Source organism: Humulus lupulus, chromosome 6 (genome assembly GCF_963169125.1).
Source record: "Humulus lupulus chromosome 6, drHumLupu1.1, whole genome shotgun sequence".
NCBI classification, from domain to species: domain Eukaryota; kingdom Viridiplantae; phylum Streptophyta; class Magnoliopsida; order Rosales; family Cannabaceae; genus Humulus; species Humulus lupulus.
Genome location: NC_084798.1, coordinates 36,144,316 through 36,170,441, shown reverse-complemented (window position 1 = coordinate 36,170,441; position 26,126 = coordinate 36,144,316). Strand labels below are relative to the sequence as shown.

The window sequence follows — 26,126 nt, the reverse complement described above, 5'->3', positions numbered from 1 at the left end:
TGAGCCTATAAATAGCAAGAGATGGCTCAAGGGAGGGGACTTTTGGCTTTTGATACTTGAGAAATTACAGTGATTATCCTAGGAATATTGTATTGCTCTTGAGAAAGTGGTGAAACTCATTGAACCCTAGTTCTTTGATCACTCTTCTGGTTTTTATATCAATATCATTCTAAGTGGACGTAGGTCATTACCAGATCCTGGGGCCGAACCACTATAAAATATCGTGTCTTATTTACTTTTGTCATTACGTTCTTTTCATCTCTTTCATTCATATCAAGCATATTTTGATTCCGTGTCAGTTGGCCAAATCTTGGGTCAACAATGGGCAATGACCCTACCTTTAAAAGGCCAAAAAGAAACACCAAATTGATTACACATGCACACACATATGCCTGTTGACTAGACTGTGTAAGAATATTGTAAAACTCATACATATAATGAATTGATTAAAATATTTTTTGTGATTGGTATATTCTTTTTCGAATTATGGTCACTCAGTATTTTAATTATAATTCATTATTCTAATTTGTGAAAACAATGGTTATCTTGTTTCTCTTGAACAGGACTTGGCATTTACATGGACATATATGGTATGGCAATTTATCTTTTTATTTTCGACAATTTTTTAAAATAATTATAATAAAAAAAATAAAATATTTTTTTGACCGAGTACTAAAGAAAAAATAAAGTTTAAAAAACAATTGATGCAATTTATTTGTTTTATCTCATTATATTCAAAATCTTGCAAAAAGTTTCCAATTTTGAGATGTGAAAGAATTTTTTTAAAAATGAGATATTTTGGCATTTATCATATTAAATTCGGTTACCCATTTTTGGTTACCCATTTTCGAACTTGCCTCATTTGTGCACCAAATTCTCTATATATTCGGATTCACCTTGGCTGTTTAATTCTAAGTGTTTTCTTGTTTTTCTTTCTCGCTCACTTGTACCCAAGTTGTTTAGGTTTTTGTTCTTTGTGTGTCTCTGTTTGTTTCTCTTCTAGAAGCCATGAAGACCCGAGGCCGTGGTTCCACCACCAAAGCTAGAAAGGTCAAAGACATTAATTTGGCTGCTTCTGGGTCTAGCGATGTCGAGTCTGACACCCCTGCTGTCCCGACTGCTCTTGCTTCTATCCAGACAGGGCTTGCAAGTCTCTCCAAGCGGTTTACTACCATGGAGGATACTCAGCGCCAAATTCTGACTACTTTGGCGATCATCAATGCATCTACCACTCCAGTTCTATGACGGTTACCATTCATTTCAATCTATTTTTATTTGTTTTTTATAAATATAAAAGAACACTAAATGTGTCTTTGTTTTGGTTTCGTTTCCTTTGTTCTTTGGCATCTTTCTTAGACAGTGAGGGGGAGAGAGAGTTACTATTTTTTTGGTGCTTTGATTATGTTGTTTGACTTGCAGTTGTTCATTTGTTTTTATTAAATGTTTTAGTCATGTGCTTTGGTTATTTTTGGCAGGGGGAGTCATTTTGAGACTCTTGTGAATTTAAGCACTCACTTATTTTATGCAGGATCTTTTAAAAAAAAAATAGATATGCCTTGTCTATAAAATTTTCAAATGGGGAGATTGTAAATCCTAAAATTGGCATATTCTATAGAAATATCTTTTTATTTAAAAGATAATTTTTAATTTCTCTTTATTGTGATTTTCAGAATATCACTTTCCCGTGATTTTCGGAATATTAAGGGTGTGATTGGTAGAGTATCTAAATTCAATTTTATCATTTTAAAAACTTGAAAACAGTGGGACCTACAAGAATAAGTGATTGGTAGGATGTTTTTTAAAATAAAATTCAAATCAGTATTCTAATTTTGTGTTATAAAATCAAAAACAAGAAAATCACGTTTTTTCTGATTCCAAATCATTGTATCCTAAAATCCTACAAATCTATCACTTTTTTATATTTTAAAATTCTATACCAATCACATATTCAGTTTTTAAAAACCCAAAAATAGTTTTCAGATACTGAACCAATCACATTTTCAAAAACATATTTTCAAACTATAAATTTAGATTTTATTTTAGAAACACACTTTTAAAAATGCAATTTTCCAATCATGCCCTAAGATTCCTTATTTAACTTCATTTTATCACAATATGATTATAAAGAGAAGTTGTATCTTAGTTATATAAAGCAAATATTCTATACTTACTCGAAATCATTTCTGGAATATTTGTCTTTAATTTTTCGTGCAGCTCAAGATAATAAACTTCAGGATACTGAATCTTTGATGTAATTAATCATTATTTCTATCTTGAAAAATTTGATCTAACACATGTATTAGCTGTCCCCACTAGCGTCGTATCTGTCGGATCTGACTCTTCTAAAAAAGACAATTCTTCATCAATCAAGAATATCTTCAAATATTCTTGCTTTTATTAGGAGATTCTTTCTCAGCCTTTCTGAGCACGAAATGGACTCTATAAATAGGCTTCTAGGGCATTAAGAAAAAGTGAACTCATTGGTGCATAATTTGTGAGTGTATTGTAATAATTGTGAGAGTTCCTTATTTGTATTCAAGATCATTGTATTCACGTGATCTTGTAGAAAAATGAGTATTTAATTTTTGTGGTGGGTTTATACCATGTTCATTAGTGAATACACATTGTAATTTGAACACAAATTTTACATTCTTCGGGAGAGGATTTTTACAAGCCTTGTGTCGGGAGGATGCAAGCACTTGCTGGCCATTGAAGGGAGTTCAAGTGGTTGAGCATTTCAATCAAAATCAGATTAGTGAAGAGAAGTAGAACAAGGTTGCGGCAAATCTCAAGAGAGAGTCTTGTTTTGTTTAAGTCAATATTTTGTACTTGTGATTATTTATTAATTGATTTTATTCTCTGGGCGTGCCCCCAAAGAATAGGTTATCCGAAAGGGTTTTTGAACCTTGTAAAAATTCGTTTTGTTCTTTATTATTTTTGTATTGTCTTATTGTGTTCAATTTCTATCATGACAAGTTCAGATTATGACCCAATAAAAGTGAAATATGTTTCAATATTTAATTATTATTCTGCATCTTAATTAATTCACATGGTTTAAGTAGTTGGTAATTACTAAAACTAATACTCTGGTGTTGAGTGAGTATGGTCGTGTGCTTCCGGATATCCACCGACAGTCAATGAAATTTGCAGCTATTTCCTTCATCCATTGTAATAGATCTAACAATACCATTGCTCATTCTCTTGCCAAACTGACTTTGTCTTTATCTCAAACAATGGTGTGGTGGCCTGGCTTGCTTTCTTGTTTATAGACTGGTACTCAGTTTATTTACTTGTAATTATTGCTGGCTTTGTTTGCCGTTCTGGAATATAATTCAGTTTCTTTTTAAAAAAAAATAGTTATTAATCTAAAAATGGAAAACATGGGATGGGAATATATTTGGGTATATGTTTTGTAATTTTGCATGATTCCAAATCAAGCGAAACTTCATTGCATAATAATTGAATGTAAAATATATATACATTGTCGTTTTTTTTCTTCATAATACTCCAAAAGATATTCTACCCATTGGGAAGTTGAAAATTCAAAGGCAACACTCCTTCACATGCCAAAAGAAGGGTAGCTATAGTACAAAATGACCTGATTGAAATAATTTCTTTTTTTAATTATATATATATATATTAGAATTTTTTTAAAAAATTTCAGTGAGGATAATCACCACGAGCTTTATAAAAATTTAGATACTTTTCAAACATTATATATAAAATGGTTTCTATTTGATCACTTTATTATATTGAACTGACAATCAAATGATAACATGCAATGTTTCCTCCCTTAAAAAGAAAAGAAAAAGTGATGCATTATTTGATTTTGCTTTCCTTTCCAAAAACACTTGAAAAATAATTAAGTTACTTAGAAGAAGCAAACCAAATATTTTGCAACCCTTTTACTAAGTGCTATTTTGTAATATTGTATATACATTAATAACAGAACACTGTTACCATAGTGAAAGCTAGGCTATACAAAAAAATTATTCTAAAACTTTTTTTAATAACTAATAAAAGTAACCCTCCAAAATGTTAAACACAAATAAATAAATATTATAAAAACCAAAGGTACATGTACTGGATACAAACAACGTGCAATGCGCGTTTGGTTAATTTTATTTATAAAATTTATTAATTAGTTTTATTAAATTTGTATGATTGTCATATAAATTTTAAATAATTAAATAATATTATATATAAAAGAATGACATAAACATATTAAAATAAAAATTAAACTGTTGACGCGGTTCTTCGCCAACAGGTAATTAAGAGAAAAAGAGAAAGAGATTAGTGCTGAAAGTAGAACCGTCACAGATATGAAATCTTAGAGAATGAACTATGTGACTCAAGACACGTTTTTAAGTGGTTCAAAGGTTAAAATCATTCTACTCCACTAGTCAATATTATTCACGTATTCTGGGTATTTGGTTTACAAAGTATATGGCTCTTCAGAGATGGTTTTTTCCAACCCCTATAAACTCCCAGGGTCCCCATATTTATAGGAGAAGACACCTGGAAGTTGGTAGGGAGGTCATCACGTGACCTTACCATTTGTCATATCAACTCTGTAACATTTATGATTAATTCCTAAACCTGACACATAAGTGTGGTCTAATCAGTATGTAAGGAGATAATGGGCCGCACGGCCCAACCCAGCCGTGGGTGTCTGAATGCGCACGTTCCTGATACGTGCCCGGGAAGTCAGGGAGATATCGGACACGTGATGTCAGATATAGGCACGTTTATCATGCGTGTGTTGACTTTACAAAGGGTCAGAGATCCACGAGCAGCAGCTCGCACAACGAGCTGCTTCATTGGCCTAGTCTTCGGCCTGAAGGACTCCTTCCCCCAGTCTTGGGCAGCATGGGCGAGTTCTTGAGGATACCTCGGGCTAAGTGGGTACGACCTGGAAAACAAAATCTCTGACCTGGGAAAGTCCTCGGACTAACCTTGATTAGTCCGAGGCTCGACCTGCTAATCAGCCCGTGGGAAAACCAGGGCGTACATAAACTAAAACATTATTTATCGTTTTTCAAAAAAATATATTTAATATGATAATATTTTAGACCACAAACTATCCTATTTAAGATACAAAACATTCATGATAATATTCAAATTATACATTAATGATTAAAGAAGAAACTTATTTATTCGTTTATTGTTATTCAATGTGAATATATATTTATATAAGTTAGATCAAATTAAAAAAATAACATGCTTTCTTTTTAAATATAAATGATAATATTTTTAGTAACAATTAAGATTATGTATTATATATTATTATAATAGTATTTCATAATATTTAAATTTATATTAATATAATTATTAAATATCTAATTATGTATTAAATATTAATATAATAATAATATTTTTATAATATTTGAATTCATATTAATATAATTATTAAAAAATTAGGATTATATATTATTATATAATATTATCATAATAATATATTATAACATTTGAATTTATATTAATATAATTATTAAATAGTATTATATATTTTTATAATAATGTTATTTTATAACATTTGAATTTGAATTTATATTATTATAATTAATAAATATATTTTTAATTTGTTTTAGAAGTATATTTCGTTAAATATTTAGAATATTCCGTTAAAGTTAAGAAAAAATTATGTTAAATTTAAGAATTTCTGTTATCTACATATTTTTTTTATATATATAGATATGTATCTCTTTATATAAAATATGTGTAAATAACGGAAATTCTTACTTTTAACGGTTTTTTGTTAACTTTAATGGAATATATATTTAAAACTAATTAAAAAATATATTAATTAATTATATTAATATAAATTCAAATATTATAAAATATCATTATTATAATAATATTTAATATAAGACTACATATTGATATAAATTCAAATTCAAATTCAAATATTATAAAATATCACTATTATAATAAGGGATATTGACGACGAGAATACCCAATTTTTTCCAAAAGTTACACTTTAATACCCAAATATTTTTGTTGGCGACTATAATACCTAAATCTAAAATTTCGATGCAACCGTAAGTACTTACTATTAACTGCTTGTTAAGTATCCACGTTACACATTTTTATTAGTCTAATTGGCGGCAATAATACCCAAATATTTTCCAATGTTACACATTAATACCCAAATTTTTTTATGGTAATACCTAAATCTATAATTTTGGTGTAATAGTTAGTACTCACCGTTAACTGCTCATTAAGTATCCACATGGCACATATGGATTTTGAGATTATAGACTAAATTATTTAAATTCTTTAAATATTATAAAAATCTTTTTAAATTTTAAAAAATCTAAAAGATTATTAAAAACTAATTAATAATATGTGTTACACCCAAATTTCGAGAATAAATAAATAGTCTCAAAATGTAGGCTCGAAAATAACAAGTGTTGGTTGTATACTTGTATAAATTGCCATAATCTCAGATCTGCTCAGTTAATGGAACTCGAGCATGAGTTGCATTGTTCGAGCCTGATTTGCAGGCTCGAAGGCATCGACCTTCTCCGAGGAATGAGTTCGACAAAATCGCTAGATGAGGAGGAGGTTATAGCCGGAATGATGAGCTCGAAGTCTGGATCGGTCTCGAAAGCGCATTAGCCGGACAATAGAGCTCAGCGACGCGTTTTGCACGCGGAAAGACTATTAAGAAATCCCTATTCCTTAGGGATTTGTTGTTATCAGATGTTAAATCTCAATTATCATGAGATATTATGTAATTAATGCATTATTTGTATTTATTTCAAATTTAAATGCTTGATTGCAACTTCCCATAATAATGGGAAGATATTCTTTCAAGCAGATTTATAAATAGTCTGGGGAATTTCATTTGTATTCACGCACAAATTGTACTGAAGAATACTCTGCAAAATTGCTTTCTGAAAAAGCTTTGAGAGAGCAGTGAGAGAAATAATATTGACTCGTAGACTAGGCAAATTTTAATTGCCGAACCATGTAAAAAACTTGTGAATTCTTCTGTTTTTTCTGCACATTGTTCAGTGCTCTTCATATCTAAGTTGACGAAAAACGACGTCAATAGTTTGGTGCTTTTGTTGAGAGCATTAAACAAATTTATGTTTGTTTAATGAAAAATCTCCTGCATAACATCAATGGCCACTACGAACGATCCTGGAACTAGTGGGCGACCATTGCCACAAATCCCTGAGGAACAAACTCCTCAGACTAAGAACTACCCGCGAAGGCCTGGGAAGCAGCCCATGGCAAATCAGAGCCCGGATGAAGGAAGTGCATCAACTGACTCCAGGGGGCCACCTGCTCCAACCCCATGCTCGATGGGGATTTATACTATAATCCGGAAAGGTACGTGCCCATTGTGGAATTGGAGAATCGCCGACTGTGCGAACAGCTGGCCGAAGCCACACAACATAACGAGATATTGGCTAGGCAAGTCGCTGAGGCACATGCACCTCCTCGAAGGATTAGAGGGCGTCCTTGCGGGAGTATGGATGAACAAAGGGTCCAAAAAGCCCAACTGAGGCCTAGGGCAAATGCTAGCAACAGTCGCCCTAGGAGAAATACTCAAAATGTTGCTACTGGAAACCCTACAGTGATTTTAACTGCTGGAACGGGGAATAACCGAGCTCCCTCTGTAGCTCAGAATAATAACCCTGAGCCTATCAGGAACAACCTGGAGCCAGTCCGAGCTAGTTCTGGACCTTCTAGACCCAACAATGGAAGGCCCCTGCCGTCGCCAATAAGGCACCCATATCCAGTTTGAGAGGCACCCCGGCCAGCTCCTAATGGGAACTGGGCAGGGGAATGAGCACCCCAAAGACCCTCCCGGAGTGGTAGCCGAGATAGAAACCACAGTGCTCGACCTGGACATGGAGGTGAACGAGAAGCTCCCCGAGGACATAGGGCATCCCAGCCAGCGGGAAGTCATATGTCGAAGTCACAAACAACTGGAGCGAGGGGGCCAGTGGAAGACCCACCTCGCAACCATCGAGCCACATAACAACTTGAGAGAAATGTTAGCTTCATAAGTGGAAGTTTGGACTACAGTAGGTCGGTGAGTGTATACAACGCTGTACCCAGGAATATTGAGAATTATGATAACAACAACTTTGATCTTTGAGATCACTTGAATCAAAATCGGGGGCAGGCTAACCCTTAAAACCTGAATTTATGAACACATTTTAATAGCCGAAAAGAGCCCATGCAGCCAGTATACAGGAATCAGTATAACCTTGTATTGGGGCAGGGAGCTGGAGTTTTCACAAACAATAACCAGCTCCCCCAAGCGCAAGCTCAACCTCCGGTGGATTTAGTCCAAGAAAGAATTAACCAACTTGAAAGAGCATTTAGACTCCTTCAAGAGGAGCGAAATAAGGACAAGGAAGACGACTCTGATGAGGAGCTCAAGCCTTTTGCTCCGCATATATCAAACACTTTGTTTGCTTACAGATTCAAGATACCTCACGTGGCACCTTTTGATGGGATCTCAGACCCATACAACCATCTAAGTACGTTTAACATAATAATGTGCGCCAGCAACGTCGGTTATGAGCTCAAATGCAGGCCTTTTCCATCCACGTTGGCGGGAGCAGCAAAAAACTAGTTCGAAAAATTCTGAAGGCATTCGATCTCGTCTTGGGAACAATTGGCAAAAGAGTTCAAGAAACAATTCAAGGCCATGGTGGGTGTCAGGCCCGAAGCCTTGGCCTTGACTAATGTTAGATAGCAGTCGGGAGAGTCCCTAAAGAGCTACCTAGAAAGGTTTAACATAGAGGTGGCATGAGCCCGTAATGTCGATGACAGTGGTCATCTTATGGCAGTACGACCTGGGGTATTGCCAGGAAGTCCCCTTTGGGTCGATATGCAAAGGAAACCTATAAGGACAATAACTGAGCTTTTGAGGCAAAGTGATTATTTGTGAGACCTTTTGAGGTCCTGGAGAGGAACTGGAACCACAGACAGAGTTATTCTATGAGGAACGACTGATTTAGGACCTGCTTAAGCGACTTGGGAATTTGAGACAGATATTCTAGAATCAGTATCCTGAATTGTTCAGATAAATTTCAAGGAAGAAATTTCTGTAAGGAGGGGATAGTTGTAACGTTCCAAAATTCTTAATAAGGCTTAATGCCTTGATTAGGGGGCCAAAATGACAATATTGGACTATTATGTGATTTTAATTGATTAATTATGTGATTATGTGGATTACATGTGTAATGCCCTAGCTACCCCAGAACAGTTACGGTGAACGGTAGACCGGAAATTTGACTCGTTGCCTGAGTCCTTTGGTCAAAAACGTGCTCTAAGTGTAATTAACGGGTTAATGTATAAAACCAATAAAAAGGAAATGGAGATTTTATTACAAACTGCTCTGCAGAGCTAAACAAAACATTTACAAGTGGTTCTCAGTACAAAATGGTCACTATAATTGTAAAGTTACAGTCCCGCCTACCTAAGCGGCAAAAATAGGGTAATCCCCCTAGTTCCTCTGAGAACACCTTGGCCGTGGTGGTCAAGCGGCCGCATATGTACACATCACCACTTCAGCTCTCCACTCAAGGATAGGTGAGCTTCTCTTTCCCTTTACCTGCACCACATAGCACCCATGAGCCATAGCCCAGCAAGAAAACATAATACTTTTCATAAACATTATCAAATGATTATCATTATAATCACACTGAACATAAAGCTTTCAAACAAGCAAATGAACAACACATGATTTTAGCGGAAGAGTGGCTGTTAGGTAAGCCACTAGCCTCCAAGCTCTGTTTTCTAGCTGGAGAGTGGCTGCTAGGTAAGCCACTAGCCTCCGATTTCTCTTTTCTAGCGGGAGAGTGGCTGCTAGGTAAGCCACTAGCCTCCAAGCTTTGTTTATTCATCGACCCTCAGGGTCGGTCAGGCATTAATGCTCCTTGAGTCATTTAATGCTAGTAGTCGATTAGATCTAATCTCTGTTGGATTGCGTGAATCATGCTAAGGCCGTTCTGACAAATAAATCAGCGCTACCTGACCTGTGTCCAGTATCACTACCGAACCTGACAAGTAAGTCACAGCTTCACAGCTAATACTAACACTTTTGTCAATTCTGTATTCAATCCATGTCCATATTTATACAATCAACATGCCTCACAAATATCCATGCATGTCACACTTTGGGTGCAGTTTTCTTACCTTTGTTTCGAGCTAGAATGAGCAAAAGAACAACCTTTGAGAACGGTTTAGCTTTTAGTCCTTTAGCGGTTACCTAATCACAACACATTTGGAATACCATCAATAATCAAGATAATCGAGGATCTCAAACCATTATCTAGCCTCCAAGAAATCAATCCAAACTAATCCAAATAGTAAGGACACTCCCGAGGCCTAAAACTAGGTTTCCGGGGTCAAAACGAGCAAACGGGGCTAAAACAGGGCAAGGGCTGCGGCCCTAGCACCTTGGGCCGCGGCCCCCAGGGTTCTCTGAGGCTAGGGCTATGGCCTAGGCCGCGGTGCCCAACAAGGCCAATTTCCTGACACCTGCTTCTTCGAACTAGGGCCGCGGCGCTCAAGAACAGGGTCGCGGCCCCCAACCCTGGGCCATTCCCAAACACGTTTCTAACACTCCAAAAACACACCTAAACATACCCCAATCATCAAAACAAAGTTCCCAAGCTTCCCCATACATCAAAACCCTCAAAACCCAAGGTTCAAACGGATCAAAAACTCAACAATTCACAAAATCAATTCAAAGCTTAGAAACTCGGAAAAACTCAAAACTTAAACTTCGATTACCTTCAATTAGGTTGTTTTCCGTCAAATCCTTCGGTTAAGAAGCTTCTAATCTTCCCTAAGATCGCTATGCCTCGATCCTCACTCGATTCCGACTCCTAGAACTCAAGATTTCGTCAAAAAGGCTTAAACGGTAAAACGGACTTGAAAAGGGAGAACGGAAGGTTTTCTTATCGTATGTTCTATCTGATAAGCTACTTCAACCTTAAGTAACCTCAAATAAAACCTAATGCTCGGGGTCTCGAAAACACCCCCAGGGACATTATAGTCAAAACCTCCAAAATTTCACCCTGATCTCAAATATTCCCAATCTATCATCAAACGAACATCTCTATTACCCCAAAATTGACCCCATTATGATAAAACCGCTAATCCACTAAAAATAACCGTCTCATGTTGCTTAGCTCGAATATATCTCCATAATAATAGAATCTCATTCACAAATCATATCATGCACCCAAATACACAAATTACCCTCAACGGGCCAAATTATCATCACACCCCTGTAATTGTAAATATGGACTCTTATGCATGCATTTCACATCATATCATAATATAATCAACATATACATGCATTTAATCAATTAATAACATAATTAAGCAAGTATGGCCCTCCCGGCCTACTATTCATGTCGTTAAACACATCGGAGAATTCGGGGCATTACAACATGGGTTATATTATAATATGATTGACTGTGAATGTTTACATGTGTTAAATGTGCTTATAGGTTCGAATCTTTTAAGAAAGGCATTTTCATAATTTTGACTCACTGTGGGTATATCTGTAATTATACGTGTTATATGTTGAGCCCACATGATTGTGTGGGTATATTGGAGATATTTGGCAAGAGTAGGTCCTTTTGAGCAAGATAGTGGTTTAGTCACAATGGGGACTTATACTCGGCTCAAGGTGAGCCAATGTGTATTTCAATAATTTAGTGAGTTACCAGTACTCATTGGAGTATGAGTCATATTTTGGGAAAAATAGTGATATTTCGGGTTTAACGAAATTAACTGGGAATTTTAAGAGTAAGGTGAGACGGGAGAGTAAAATGACGGTTATCCCTTAGTGGGCCTTGAGAAATAAATTTGACCTTAAGGGTATTTTGGTCTTTTGGACCCTTAGGCTATTTTGCAGCTGAGTTTATTAACTCAGGAAGCAAGGAAAAAAACAGAGTCTCTCTCTCTCTCCCTTGTTTCTCCCTCTCTTTCTCTCTAAGTGTGGAGGTTTTGGAAGGGATTGTGATTTTAAAGCTAGGTAGAAAACTTACTAAGGAATTTGGAGGCTGTTAAGTATAGGAAAACAATTGGGAATCATATTTCATTGGAGGTAATTCAGTTCATTGAGTTTTGGTTTGGTTTTGTTTTAAAGTTTTGAAGCTTACAGAATTTTCGATGCTCAATTTATTTTTAGATTTCTTTATTGTAATTCTGAGGTGCTAGGACCATTTTTTTGGTCGAAACAAGTGAAAACCATGTTTTTGGGATGGTTTTTGGAAGATTGGCGACTCTAAAAATTGCTGGTTTTCTGAGTTCATAGGGTCGTGTCAGCCTTGTTCTTGGGGCATTGCAAACCTTATGAACTCAGAGGGACAAGTAGGTGCCTCGAACTGCCTTGTCGCTGCGGCGCGTGCTCTATGATTTTGGGCTCGAGGCTCTCTGATTTGTTGCACCGCGACCCTTAGTGGGGGGCGTCGCGGCTCAAATTAGCGAAATGAGAAAAAGTAGGTTTTGGGAGCTGGGAATCCGAACCTAAGGGCTCGGGAATGTTTCTACTACCCGGGTTAATAGAATGCAAGATCGCGGAGGCTAGGACTTGATTCAGAAGCCTTTATTAGCTCGTTCCTGGAAATTACTCATTGTTAAGGTTATGACTAGGGTGAACCGTTAGGCTCGGGAGGAAATGACCGTACTCGGGGTTGTCATACGCTATTCACTCAGGACTTGAGGTAAGAAAACTACACCCAATACGTGTTATATGTGATTAGGGCTTGGCCCGATTGTTGAACATGGTTATGATTAGGGCCTGGTCCCTAGCGAATGAACAGGATTATTATGCATGTAATTGTTTGATTAAGCATGTTTCAAAGCTCGATATCTGAATAATTGCTAAATGAAGTATGTTCGTCTGTATTGTCTGATTGAAAAGGCTTGACTTATAAGTCAAGGACGACAATAGCGCGCTGAACACTGGTCAAAAGGCTTGACTTATAAGTCAAGGGTGACAATATGGTACTGAGCGCTGGTCGAAAGGCTTCACTTATAAGTCAAGGGCGGCAATAGCGCACTGAGCGTAGGCCGATATGGTTAGGCCTAATCAGGAGCGTGGTATACGCTTGACTGACCCTATGGTCGTTTGGAAAACAAAGCACTAGGTACATTGGGCCAGTCTAAGGTTGGTTATACAGAGAATAGGGCAATGGGACCTGGGATGACTCTATAATCCCATGTCCTAGGGCAATGGACCCCGGTGTGACTTTATAGTCATTTATGTGGAATAAGATGCTCGGCTTATAAGTCGAGGATGGAAATAGCGTGCTGAAGGCAGGTGTAACGCCCTACTACCTTAGAGCCGTTACTAAGTGAGTTTAAAATGTGCATTTAACTTGCTAATCAAGAATTTAGCTCAAAAGTGTAACTAAACTGTATTAAAAATCACATAATTTGAAAATGTAATCATTCATTGAAAATTAAAAGTGTTTTACATTCGGGATCCCAAAATACTTTTTATAAATATTTACAACTCAAAGTATGTTTAAATTCGACTACACGACAAAATAGGATTCAATACAAAACATCTCCCAAAAATACCCCTGGCCGTGGCAGCCAGGCAGACCAGACATGTACGCGTCGCTTCACACTCTTCGTATTCATGGTTGGTTGGCTTTCCCCTTGCCCTTACCTGCACCTCAGAGCACCCGTGAGCCGAAGCCCTGCAAGAAAACTTCACAAAAATAGATAACATATGCATATCAATCACTTAGCATATAACAAATTCGCCAACAGGCTAAACACATATGGCCATGCCGTCCTAGGCGTTTTACCAGGCCTTGGGTTTGCAGTCTACACCGTAAGGATATCCCAGGTATCCTTTAGGTTCTTACCTTGGCAACTCGCACTCCGCGTGCTAAACGCTGCTCTCGGCCCCTTGCAGTTCCCGGCCCTTGTCGTTCTTGGCCTTCACCGTTCTCGGCTCTTGCCGATCATTCACACATATGCATACATAGCATAATTTAACAAACACTTAAGCATGTATTAACATAATCAATGGGATACGCCCTGCACATAATCATATAGGGTCGTGCCCTGCGACACAACTATGGGGCCTCGCCCTGCTCTATGGGTACAACAGTTTTCTTACCTGTGTCCCGAGCTTCTTGAGCACTGAAATCCCGAGCACAGTCCCCTAACCCGAACCTCGCTGAAATCCTAGTCACAACACATACATAGCACTCTCATTACTAACCAATTCATAATCTTCTCCCGGAACCAATCCCGTGCTCTCGGGACCTCCCGTTTCCCCACACAAGGTAGCGGAAGCGTCCCCCGAGCCCCCTGAGCCAAAACCCTAAAAACACAATTTCCCCTTCCCAAAAAATTGGCCTAGCGTCGTGGCACAACCCTATAGGGGTCACGGCGCCTAGAATGGTGCCCTCCTCCTGATTCAACCTAGCGCCGCGGCACGGAAGAACAGGGCGCGACGCTCATACGTGAACCCAGAAAACTAGGTTTTTCCAACATTTTTCCCGAACCAAAACTCTTCCAAATCAATACCCAAGTACTCCCAAGTCCCCAATTCGGCCTAGAACTTCATATAAACAGTATAACAACTTATGAACACCAGAAACAGACTCAAACACTCCTCCAAACTCAGAATCACAAAGTGGTTTAAAACTTTACAAAACTTAAACCACTAACCAGAAAACTTAAACCATAACAGAGCATAAACCTCATAAATGCTTGAAACTCTTACCTCAAGTGGAAATTCAACCTTGAGCTGCTTTCCCAATCCAATTCCAAGCTCAATTCCACTAATCCCAATCTGAACTTCACTCCAATAATCCACAAGACAACACACAATTCAACTCTCAAACCATAACATTCTTGGCTGAATTCTACAAGATAACTACTTAGAATCCTTACCTCAAATATGCAGAACAACCTCTAGCTTTCTTGGCTTGATTCCCCACTTGATCCCACAAATCAGTGGTCCTTCCTTCTTTCCTGGTTTCTAGTTCTCTCTAGAGCTCCCAGAACATAACCGTTGCATAAGCCAAAATGAGAGAACGTTCTAAGCTTTTCCTCAGCCAAAGTTTATCTACCACCTAAGCCAAATGACCCAATTGTCCTCCCGTCTAACTTAGATTCTAACTAATCCTCAAGGGCAGTCTAGACTTTTCCTTAACCTCTTGCAAGAATGCCACATTCCCACTTATAACAACTATCCTCAAGAGTTACCATTAGTTACGCGAGTTACCAAAGTGCCACTAACCACTAATTATTCCCACCGGTGACTATCTGGCTAAATTGCTCCCTAAGACTGTCTCGGATTGTGCAACACAATTATATCACCACTCACACGTGGTATCAGTCACAATATATACAAATATTACATTTATGTCCTCAACGAGCTAAAATTACAAATATGCCCCTAGCAACCAAATGAGGCCCACGTGCATATTTAATTCCCCTAAACATGCATTTCTAATCACATATTTATCAAATTCACATATTAACAAAATAATTCAATTATTGCCCTCCAGGCATGCTAACCAAGGCTCTGAGCCCTATTAGCCAATTTGGGACGCTACAGCAGGTCATTGTGGCTAGCCCAATCCAGAAGCGTGATATACGCTTATACGACCCCATGGTCGCCTGAAATATAAAGCGCGAGGTACGCTTTGCTAGCTCTAAGGCTAGCTAAAAATGGGAATAGGGCAAGGGGGGCCCGGTGTGGCTCTATAGCCGCTTGTTTACATTAAATTCGATATGCTTATTAGCCTTGAGCTATCGGTAAATGTATGATATAATTGATATTCGACCAACGTGTTGAACGTGGGGTCGAACAGCCATCGCATTGAGCATGGGGCTGACCGGAAAAGCGTGTGGATTGCAGGCCGTGAAGGTGAGTTTAGTTTGGAGGGTGCAATCCCTAATTTTCTGGCATGAACCGTGAGTGGAATGCTTGTGTATGCATTGAGCTCAGTAGGGTCGTTCGGCAAGACTGTCTTCTTGAGCCGTGTAATTGATTATATGAACATCTTTGGAAACTGTGGAACATGTTTACAAATTTAAATGTATTGGATAGTTGCGAAGCATGTGTTTAGTGCTTTGAATATTTGGATATTGTTATGCCTTGTGAGGTTTTCTTGCTGGGTCTCGGCTCACGGGTGCTCTGTGGTGCAGGTAAGGGCAAGGAATAGCTAGACCAACTCTGAGTTGGAAAGCTTCTGGGGCAGATTATACATATGCGGCTTGCTCGACTGCCACAGTCGAGATTACTTGTTGGAACAAGGGTTGAACCTAGAATTTTGCCACCTAAGCTGACTTTTGGTGTTTATGCTGTTCATGTGTTAGTATATAGACCCTCTTGGGATCCCGTGTACGAATATAAACCTTTTAATGAAATGGTTGTTGTTGACCAAAATTTTTAATACATAATCCTTTGGTTAGTTTTAATTACACAATTTCAATCCAAATTACTTGTTTAGCGAGTTAAGCATCATTTAAAGTACATAGTGTAACGGTCCTGAATAGTAATGTGTTACAAACACACACACACACACACACACATATCTATATATATATATATATTGAGAGAGGAAGACCTTGCCCCCAATTTTCTTTTTTAAAATATAGTATTCTCTTATAATTTTCTTTTCAGTTTCTTCAAAAATTATATATTTGATCCCTCAATAATTTAACTTTAAGTCCTCTGAAATTACACTCTCCCACCTAGAGCTGTAAATACGGGGCGGGATTTCTAGCATGGCACGAAACCGGCACGAGTCCGGGAGGCACGAGCACGACACGACACGAAAAAATAAAGGCTTGGGCCAGGCAAATTGGCACGACACGACACGACATGAACCTAAGCACGGCACAACACGACAAGCGTGAAGGCACGACACAAAAGCACAAACAAACTAGCCCGAAAGCATGACACAATAAAAAGACCGATATTTTGACATTAATAATGATAATAAATTTATATTTGTTAATTATCTATAAATTAAAATGATAATAAAAGTGTAACGTCCCTAAGGTAGGGTACGTCTGCCACATACTCGTAATTCTAGGGTTTACGAGTATGTAAGGCACTTGACCAAAAGAATTAAATAAAATGATACGAAGAAATACAGAAAAATTTAAAACTTTTATATAAACTTATTAGAAGAAATTATTACACGTATGAATACTTTAAATTTAAGGCAGCCATATGAAAACTCTAAACCATTATTGCATTGCTACTGAGTCCGTGCTCCACAAGTTGCTCAACAGCTAAAGCCACACCTGGAAAAATGTTGGAAAATAACATAATGAGCTAACGCTCAGTAAGCAAATCTCATGCATACACATACACATGAATGTCGTGAGTTTGTAGTGCACATATATTAATATGCTGACTTATATACTTATGCATTCCATTTATTGCTCATGCACTTTCAAACTTTACTTTTATGCTCTTTCTTTTAGTTTCACATTTTTATGGGCCCAATATCACTTGTGCACACTGTTTGATTCAGCCAATGCCTGCAGGGCTTGTTACACATATCATATAGAATCCCATGGATTCTCCTCCGGCTAGCCATCATCTCAGCTAGGCTCATCATAACACTCATTTCATCGTTGCCATAGCTGCCATACTTATTACACATATGGAGGAGAAAGACGGAAACATGGCAAACATATCTGAATGGTCAACTCTGACCTAGCCCACACTAGTGGGCAGCCACTATAAGTCTTATAGACTTCCGTCTTCTTTACTGAACTTACTTGATTGCTTCATCAAAACAGTGGCACCCTTTTTAAACATCTTATTATCACTTTGCTTAAGCCTTGTGTCATTAAAATGTTTAACTTTACATAAGACTTTTCAAGACATTTCATAACTTTTCTCATATCCATATGCATGGTCTTATATCACATAATAATGTATCACATAAATGTACATGCCATGCATACATGCTGATGCTGAAATGCCAATGTTCGTGTTCATGACTGATGTTGATGGTATTCAATCAAGGCATTGTATCACATCTCATATAACTCAAAACATCTTTAGTCATAATACATGAAGCTTTGGGTTGGTGGCGTTGTTATACCTTAACGTAGAGCTATGGCTCAGGTCTAAGGTTTCCAGCCTAAAAACTTAAACGCTTCATATATCATAACATATAACAAATCATGAACATAGAGTAATCCACATATCCATCAACATAAGAACACATACTTGCACATAATTCATATCATTCTTAACCAAGTAAGACATCTTTCACATATCACAGAATTCATCAATTACATATCACACAACACCCTTATGGTGTTCATATAACCATTCTTCACATACTTATCATATGCATCATCATCATACCATACTTAACTCATCAGATGTACACAATCAATGTAGTCATGCATCTTACACTTAAGCACAAAAGGTGAGATTTACTTACCTTAGGTCCTTAGCTTATTTTAAAACGGCTCACCAAGAGTCAATCAATCAAATCCATACAAATCCTATTCAAGGCACATAATTTATTAAATTCTATCTAATCCGTAAATATACACTATTGATAGTGTATATTAATCATACCAGAAACTATATAAATAATAATAATAATTATAATCCTAACAACAATAATAATTATCGTCTATAATTAAACTTATTTCGATATTAATAACAAAATACTTCAATAGCAATACGTATATGGATGTATATATTCAAATAGTCATTTTATAAAAGAAATCATATTTGTAACATAAAGTTGTAATAATCAATATAATGATAATAATATAAATATAAATATTTATATTATTATTAGTTAGTCATAATATCAATTCCAGTGATATAATAAATATACTTTCTCCAAACTTCACCGGTCTTACAAATATCAATAACTGTAGGAAACTAATATTTGATATTATTTTAATATTCAAATATTAATATGCAATAATAATGGTTAGATAATAGGTTTACTATAAATCATACTTTTCATATATATATATGAATCTGTATTCTTGATTTACTTAACAAAATAATAACAATAATAATTAAAATTACTTAATCATAATAATTTCCATATTAATATAAAATCAATTAAATATGTATTTTTATACTTGATTTAATATCTAATATTTTCTAGAAAATTAGACAGCACAACGGCTATAAAGTGGACAATTCCAAAATCAAAACCTGTATAAAAAATATATATAATCCCAGACAGCCAGTAAATTACAGAAAATATTCCATATATCAATAATATATAATTATATACCATAAATACACATAATAACAATTACTCTAATCAATCACAATTAAATCACAATATATAGGTTAAAGAAATTATACCAAAATGATCGGGTTCCACAATAAGTCAAACGATGATTTTCTGAGACTCAAAACGTACTTCGGAACCTCGAACACTAAGTTTCGACCGTCGGTCTACGGTGGATCGCGGTGGCTCGTGGTGGGCCCACCACCCAACTATGGTAGATGTAGGAACAAGTTATTGGGTTTTGAAGCCCACAACACGAGGAACACGATGGTGGTGACGGATCGGCAAACGGATGCCCGAGGTGGCCGAATCGCAACTTTGAAGTCGCGGGGTGGCCGAACTTAAATCGAGTGGTTGAGGCGTTTAATCGGCGAGTGAGCTCTAGATTCCCGCGTGGGTCGATAGTTCGGAGGCCTCTGAATCCAACGGTCCGGCGCGTGGCTAAAAATGGTGGCCGGAAAGTACTCCTGCGTCGTCGGCAACAGTAATACGCAGAGGAGAGAGAGAGAGAGAGAGAGAGAGAGAGAGAGAGAGAGGGAGAGAGTTTCTGAGGAGAGAGAGAGAGGGGCTCGGGTAAAATGAAAGGCTGAAGCCTTTTATTTTATTTTTATTTTATTTATTTATTTATTTATTTATTTTTAAAAATTATACTTGGACCCAAAATACTAAAATTCTTTTCAAATAAGCCCTTTAGCCAAACTTTCTTAATTTTATAAAAATCCCCAATTAAAATTATATGACATTTGGGTCCAATACTTGACTACTCAAGTTTCTCTTTCTTTAATCTCATTAAAAACATAAAATCATATTTTAAACACTATTTTTCCATTACTATTTCTTAAATTTGTAAAGTTGTACATTTTATGTATTAAAACTTTGATTTATAATAAATAAATGTATTATGAAAATGTTGGATATTACAATCCTTCCCCCGTTAAAATAATTTCGTCCTCGAAATTTCAAACTAAAATTTGATAATCGGAGACAAGAACTACCATTACAAATAAACAGAACAACATTTCACAGCATAAGATTTTATACACAACACTTACTTTCACCCCGAAAACAAAACTTATTCCTGACTTCTTGTAATCCTTATCATATATAAAAAGGCGAGGATGTGTAAACACCTCACATGAGGACTACAATATAGATAGAAAGGAAATAAGCTATAACAATAGTATAAATTACAATGAATGTATACGAAAATACAAACGAATCCTCATCATCCATACTTTTGAACACAAACCACATAACGTAAGAAGAGAAAATGACCATCATCATGAAAACATCCTTGATCTTCATGTTTTACAGTCAATTTTTTTTTTTTTTTTTTAAGCAGATGCAAATGACTGGTTATACCTTGATAATAGATGCTAAATTGAGCAACAAGTTTGTTCAATAGAAAGTTTTTCGGCATAAAAAAAATTGGATAACTAGAAAACAATTATATAGCCGATGAAGATTATTCTTTAAAACCAAGTCTCTGTGAAACCCTTTCGTTGTCAAAACCGACTTCTTGCCCTGAATGAGAAATAGTGAGATAGGCCATTCATTAGGTACCAGTTCAGAAAAGCCTGACTCTCATTCTTTCTCTAAGAAAACATTTAAAAATCAAAATTGTTTCCAAATGTATAAAATAATAAAGGGCATATTGATACTATGCTAGAATGCAAATAACCGTGGCCACTCGGAAATTCACACACTTAGCTTAGTATCCCTTCATTGAATAAAACATGGGATAAGTCTTGACTGACCAATCCACCACTTCATCTACGAAAACGAATAATTCTCACATGTCTAATAAGTTGGACATGTCTCATTTCAACACCTATACCAATAATACTCAGTCATCACTTCACACAAGTAATACATTATCTTACTTTCGGGATAAAACAGCTAATATACTATAATTTAATCGCCGAAAGTAATTCACACTACAGAGTAATTCAGTAAATAACATTTATCACCTCGATTCATTCAACAATTTACAAATTGTTTCCATGTTCAAATCAGGATCGCAAAATCAATAGAAGTGATTTCCATGTCGACAACATCTAATAAGTTTGACTTTCATCATCAGAGAGGATAGCGTAACACATTGAACAAGATAAAATCTGTGATATCTATCTTGAAAACAAACAAATTCAAGGATCCAATGACCCAACAGTTCAACACATTTTTCTATAAATAAAATTCATCACATACACACTAAAACACAATCAATCTCAAGCTTTTGAAAACCAAATCATTATTACTTCCGTCCATTACTCAAGCTAAGCAATCCATGGCATCCTCATCATCTCAGCTGAACTTAGACCTAACTTTAGCTTTACCTGAGCCAAATCTTCCCACTATCGAATCTTCACCACAAATTTCTGCACCCCTACCACAGCTAATGGTGTATCCTACGGTACACATCCCAGAACGAAATACTCAATTTCCCAGAGTTTGGCTTCCCAAATTTTATTCTGATACTGGCCTTGTCACGGTGGAGGATTCAGCTATGCTCGATAAAAAGGTGGCCATTAGTATTGGTCAAAGCATACTCACCCCTAAAGACCAAATAATTTTATCCCATAGGTCAGACCTACAAGCTGTAAAAGATTCCTTAGTTCTTACCACTCAGGCGGCAGCATCGGTCTCAAACCTAGGCCAACGGGTTCTTGCAAGAGAACAAGAGGTTGACCACTTGAAAAGGTATATAGAAACACAAAAACAAGAGATGATAACCATTAGAAATGCCAACAAGGCATTGACTCGAGAGAAGGAGAAGTTGGCTAAGGAGAATGGGACTTTAACTACACTTCTTGCTAACTACTCAGTCGATATGAAGGAAAAATTTCAGACACTGCAAACTACTGGGGAGACCCTTAGAGTTGAACAACAAAAGTTGATTGACGAGGTAGAACGTGTCCAAAACCCCAATCCTTAATGTATTATGTATTTTTTTTTTTTTTTCTATATATTACTACTGTTTCACTAAAGTCTCTTATTGTGTGTGCTCTCAGCAACAACCTAAAACTCTGCTCTCCAAAACACTAACCTGACATATTAACCCTTAACACACTAACTGAACTGATAGATCACTTTCAAAGCTTGAGAATATCAATTAACAATCCAAACATCGACATCGATAAATCATCAATTATTTATCACATCAATAATAAAGGCATGCATTCAGATAAATAACAAACTTCAATTTCTCTACCGTGCATGAGAATATTCATTTAATCCAAACTCATACTTATATCATGGAAACTCAAACACACAATGAGTTTCTAATACAATTATACAACATCATTAACATACATTAACTAAAATATGGATAAATTATACTAACCATTAACGTGTGGCTTGTCTTGTGGCGGAACTCAGTAGCATTTCAGATCCCAAAATCTAATAACATAACGAGTATACGACATCTACAAACTCAAAGCTCTGATACCATTTGTAACGTCCCTAAGGTAGGGTACGTCTGCCACATACTCGTAATTCTAGGGTTTACGAGTATGTAAGGCACTTGACCAAAAGAATTAAATAAAATGATACGAAGAAATACAGAAAAATTTAAAACTTTTATATAAACTTATTAGAAGAAATTATTACACGTATGAATACTTTAAATTTAAGGCAGCCATATGAAAACTCTAAACCATTATTGCATTGCTACTGAGTCCGTGCTCCACAAGTTGCTCAACAGCTAAAGCCACACCTGGAAAAATGTTGGAAAATAACATAATGAGCTAACGCTCAGTAAGCAAATCTCATGCATACACATACACATGAATGTCGTGAGTTTGTAGTGCACATATATTAATATGCTGACTTATATACTTATGCATTCCATTTATTGCTCATGCACTTTCAAACTTTACTTTTATGCTCTTTCTGTTAGTTTCACATTTTTATGGGCCCAATATCACTTGTGCACACTGTTTGATTCAGCCAATGCCTGCAGGGCTTGTTACACATATCATATAGAATCCCATGGGTTCTCCTCCGGCTAGCCATCATCTCAGCTAGGCTCATCATAACACTCATTTCATCGTTGCCATAGCTGCCATACTTATTACACATATGGAGGAGAAAGACGGAAACATGGCAAACATATCTGAATGGTCAACTCTGACCTAGCCCACACTAGTGGGCAGCCACTATAAGTCTTATAGACTTCCGTCTTCTTTACTGAACTTACTTGATTGCTTCATCAAAACAGTGGCACCCTTTTTAAACATCTTATTATCACTTTGCTTAAGCCTTGTGTCATTAAAATGTTTAACTTTACATAAGACTTTTCAAGACATTTCATAACTTTTCTCATATCCATATGCATGGTCTTATATCACATAATAATGTATCACATAAATGTACATGCCATGCATACATGCTGATGCTGAAATGCCAATGTTCGTGTTCATGACTGATGTTGATGGTATTCAATCAAGGCATTGTATCACATCTCATATAACTCAAAACATCTTTAGTCATAATACATGAAGCTTTGGGTTGGTGGCGTTGTTATACCTTAACGTAGAGCTATGGCTCAGGTCTAAGGTTTCCAGCCTAAAAACTTAAACGCTTCATATATCATAACATATAACAAATCATGAACATAGAGTAATCCACATATCCATCAACATAAGAACACATACTTGCACATAATTCATATCATTCTTAACCAAGTAAGACATCTTTCACATATCACAGAATTCATCAATTACATATCACACAACACCCTTATGGTGTTCATATAACCATTCTTCACATACTTATCATATGCATCATCATCATACCATACTTAACTCATCAGATGTACACAATCAATGTAGTCATGCATCTTACACTTAAGCACAAAAGGTGAGATTTACTTACCTTAGGTCCTTAGCTTATTTTAAAACGGCTCACCAAGAGTCAATCAATCAAATCCATACAAATCCTATTCAAGGCACATAATTTATTAAATTCTATCTAATCCGTAAATATACACTATTGATAGTGTATATTAATCATACCAGAAACTATATAAATAATAATAATAATTATAATCCTAACAACAATAATAATTATCGTCTATAATTAAACTTATTTCGATATTAATAACAAAATACTTCAATAGCAATACGTATATGGATGTATATATTCAAATAGTCATTTTATAAAAGAAATCATATTTGTAACATAAAGTTGTAATAATCAATATAATGATAATAATATAAATATAAATATTTATATTATTATTAGTTAGTCATAATATCAATTCCAGTGATATAATAAATATACTTTCTCCAAACTTCACCGGTCTTACAAATATCAATAACTGTAGGAAACTAATATTTGATATTATTTTAATATTCAAATATTAATATGCAATAATAATGGTTAGATAATAGGTTTACTATAAATCATACTTTTCATATATATATATGAATCTGTATTCTTGATTTACTTAACAAAATAATAACAATAATAATTAAAATTACTTAATCATAATAATTTCCATATTAATATAAAATCAATTAAATATGTATTTTTATACTTGATTTAATATCTAATATTTTCTAGAAAATTAGACAGCACAACGGCTATAAAGTGGACAATTCCAAAATCAAAACCTGTATAAAAAATATATATAATCCCAGACAGCCAGTAAATTACAGAAAATATTCCATATATCAATAATATATAATTATATACCATAAATACACATAATAACAATTACTCTAATCAATCACAATTAAATCACAATATATAGGTTAAAGAAATTATACCAAAATGATCGGGTTCCACAATAAGTCAAACGATGATTTTCTGAGACTCAAAACGTACTTCGGAACCTCGAACACTAAGTTTCGACCGTCGGTCTACGGTGGATCGCGGTGGCTCGTGGTGGGCCCACCACCCAACTATGGTAGATGTAGGAACAAGTTATTGGGTTTTGAAGCCCACAACACGAGGAACACGATGGTGGTGACGGATCGGCAAACGGATGCCCGAGGTGGCCGAATCGCAACTTTGAAGTCGCGGGGTGGCCGAACTTAAATCGAGTGGTTGAGGCGTTTAATCGGCGAGTGAGCTCTAGATTCCCGCGTGGGTCGATAGTTCGGAGGCCTCTGAATCCAACGGTCCGGCGCGTGGCTAAAAATGGTGGCCGGAAAGTACTCCTGCGTCGTCGGCAACAGTAATACGCAGAGGAGAGAGAGAGAGAGAGAGAGAGAGAGAGAGAGAGGGAGAGAGTTTCTGAGGAGAGAGAGAGAGGGGCTCGGGTAAAATGAAAGGCTGAAGCCTTTTATTTTATTTTTATTTTATTTATTTATTTATTTATTTATTTTTAAAAATTATACTTGGACCCAAAATACTAAAATTCTTTTCAAATAAGCCCTTTAGCCAAACTTTCTTAATTTTATAAAAATCCCCAATTAAAATTATATGACATTTGGGTCCAATACTTGACTACTCAAGTTTCTCTTTCTTTAATCTCATTAAAAACATAAAATCATATTTTAAACACTATTTTTCCATTACTATTTCTTAAATTTGTAAAGTTGTACATTTTATGTATTAAAACTTTGATTTATAATAAATAAATGTATTATGAAAATGTTGGATATTACAAAAAGTCTATTATTTTTCTCAATGCTATAATTTTATAATTATAGTAATTTATTTTAAGTTTTGTGAGTTAAAATTTTTAGCATTTATTAGTAGGTATTCAAATTCTAATAATTATCTTTGATATAATTTTGTGTAAAGTATTGTTGAAAAGTATATAAAAATATCTCAAATTATAATTTAACTAAAGAAATGCATTTGGATTGGTGGTGAGTCCATTGATTGTTAAAGGGGAGGTGGAAGATTCAATTCCCC

At 35.9% G+C, this 26,126-nt stretch overlaps 1 long non-coding RNA gene across 2 annotated transcripts; it reads right to left on the bottom strand.

Annotated features, from left to right (window-relative positions):
• Nucleotides 1-17,037: 17,037 nt before the first annotated feature.
• On the bottom strand, nucleotides 17,038-25,726 carry LOC133782060 (uncharacterized). 2 transcript variants are annotated; one of them, XR_009870330.1, is made up of 3 exons: nucleotides 25,031-25,726; nucleotides 19,334-24,198; nucleotides 17,038-18,501 (listed from the first exon to the last, which is right to left on the bottom strand). It is a non-coding gene; the product is annotated as an uncharacterized LOC133782060 (long non-coding RNA). The 2 variants fall into 2 exon arrangements; XR_009870331.1 differs by lacking the exon at nucleotides 25,031-25,726 and having other exon boundaries at nucleotides 17,042-18,501; nucleotides 19,334-20,783; nucleotides 22,603-24,475.
• Between the last annotated feature and the right edge of the window lie 400 nt (nucleotides 25,727-26,126).